This window comes from Corvus brachyrhynchos, unplaced genomic scaffold (genome assembly GCF_000691975.1).
Source record: "Corvus brachyrhynchos isolate BGI_N302 unplaced genomic scaffold, ASM69197v1 scaffold70, whole genome shotgun sequence".
Taxonomy (NCBI): Eukaryota; Metazoa; Chordata; class Aves; order Passeriformes; family Corvidae; genus Corvus; species Corvus brachyrhynchos.
In genome coordinates, this window is record NW_008236217.1 from 2,349,926 (window position 1) to 2,352,366 (window position 2,441).

Consider the following 2,441-nt stretch of genomic DNA (forward strand, 5'->3'; position numbering starts at 1 on the left):
CTACAGTTCATTATAGAAAATCAGCAATGGCAAATCACACACGTCTGTGAGAGGCAGGGTGTTCTTTTCACCTCTTCTCTCTCACTTAACAAAATCAAGCAGCACTACATGGATCAGCATCATGAGCCAAGACAAGCAGTGCCTGATGGCTTGGTGCTGGTTGGGTTTCTTTGGGTTTTCCTTTCTTGCAGAGGATGATGAGCAGTGCTGTAAGCGTCTGCGCCGTCTCTCAGGCTGGAGTGCTGTCCAAGTGCGGTGGCAGTGCCTCTGCTTCCCGGCCACCAAGTCTGGTGGCCTGTCCTCCTTGCTACTGCACCATGACATGTGGCCCTAACTCCCTAGCCCATTTAATCTGCCTGCACCTGGGAGGGAAGATATTTGGCTCATAACCCTAGGCTTCTCCCTGGTCAGGCTGTGAAGCATTTTGCAATAGCTTCACTCTTTGCTTCCTGGCAAAGATTTACAAGAAGGCCTTCCCTAGCATTTGCTTTCACTTGCCCTTTTGAGCTAAGGTCAAGATCAGAGAGTAGGTAAAATAGGCTTTCCCAACTTGCTGACACCCAGCTGTTCTGTCCTCCAACTCTGCCTCTGAGCTAAACAACAGTTCATGAAAGCATTTCTTCTTTCTGTGCCTCTATTTTTTTTTCTTAAGCTAGTAAGGAAAATGCATATATTTAAGGTAAAGCACTGTGGCTATTCCTCAGTTCTGCAGGTAGCATGCAGGCTGTATAAAATTGAATTGTGGTGTTTTCTGAGTCAAGTGCATTACATCTGGGATGCAGAAGGGCTTTAGTCACAATTTCTGGGGGAAAAAATCTCAATGGATAATTATGCTCCCTGCTAAAAATTTTCTTTTTTCTTTTTTTTCCTCTTTTCTGTTTTTTTTTTTTTTTTTTTTTTGGGGGGGGGGGTTGGGTTTTTTTGGGGTTTTTTTTTGTGATTTCTGCAAAATGAAACAACTACTAGTAGGCATTGCAAATCTTTCTCCATGTAAATACTAAAGGACATGAGTGGGTCACACTTTGGGCTTTAGTTGGCAGGCTATCTGTGCTGAACTTTGCTGGTCTTCCTTACAACTTAATTTAGTTTGTCCTAATCTCCAAAGGGCTTCTTGTTCCTCTTTTCCTGAAATCTTGCTTGTTTTTAATTTGTGGGGCCACAGCTGAGTTATCAGTGCTCATAAAGTCTTGTCAGTGCTGTGTACAGATGTAATGCCATGTTCTTGCTCTTCAGAGTTTCTCATCTCAGGGAGGAAAATAGCCTGGTCAACTATTCAGCTGCTGCTCCAGGAGCTCATGTTGTTGAAACTAAAGGAGTAAACTGTGATGCAGTCCTGAAGATGTTCTACCTGTAGAGCTGTGCCTGGGTCTCTGCTGTTGCTCCTGAGCCTTGCCCTGGAGCTGCTACTACAGGGAATCCTGAGAGCGGGCACAGAACTTTTTTTGTGATTGAGCTGATAGACAAAATCTTAAGCCTACTTGACAAGAAAACAGAGAGGTCTTTCCTTTGGTGTTTCAAAGTCTCATTGTCAGAGAAGTAATAAATTCACGGTCATTTTCTCCTGGTAAATTGGGTCATCAGTGTGGAATGGTTTCTTAATTTTCCATTTCTCCAGTGAGATCTATCATGTGTCTCCTACCTGTGTCTTTAATATTCTCTCTCTCTTGCCACTTAATAAGCAGCCATACAGGAATACTATTATAAACTATTTGTTCAACTTTGCAGGTGATTACAAGAACAAATAGTCTAGTGTTGTATTGACATCGTGTGTCCTTGACAATGCTCCAACAACCCCTTCCCAAAGATACTGTTCTTCCAGATAAGGCAATAGGGAAAGTGTGACTGAATACTGAATGTGCAGAACTCAAAGACTTCCTTACTCACTCAACCCCAGATGTTCTTTTCCCAGCTCTCATATTCAAGTCTTCATTAGAAATTTGAGAGAAATGCTTTGCTGTGGCTGCTGGCTTGGCTGCTTTTCAGGTTCAGGCAGAATCTCCTTTATTTACAGGCCCTCTTTTCTTCTTTTTTTTTTTAATATTTCTCCAGAAACTTGTATTATCATCTTTAGCAGTGCAGAAAAATATCCAATATTTTAGAGCTTCTTTGTAGCATGTTAATCTCTGAGACTAAAAAAAAAATCTCTTGGTCCCAGTCTCATTTTCAATAGGATAGTAAACTAAGAGGATACAGGAGGATTATTCTAATCTCACCCTGGAGCTCTTTCCAGCACTACTGCCTATCTGGGACCCATTATTGAACTGCCTTCTCCAGTGCTCCAGAAAACAGGCACTTATCTTGATTTAACAACTAATGATAGCAAAAGCCTGAGCCGTCATGCTTTAAAAATAATGGATTAGCTAATTGATTGTGAAAAGAAATATTAGGCTGGAGCTGAACACCCTTTGGAGTGCTCTCCTTTCCTTGCTTCCATCTTTAGT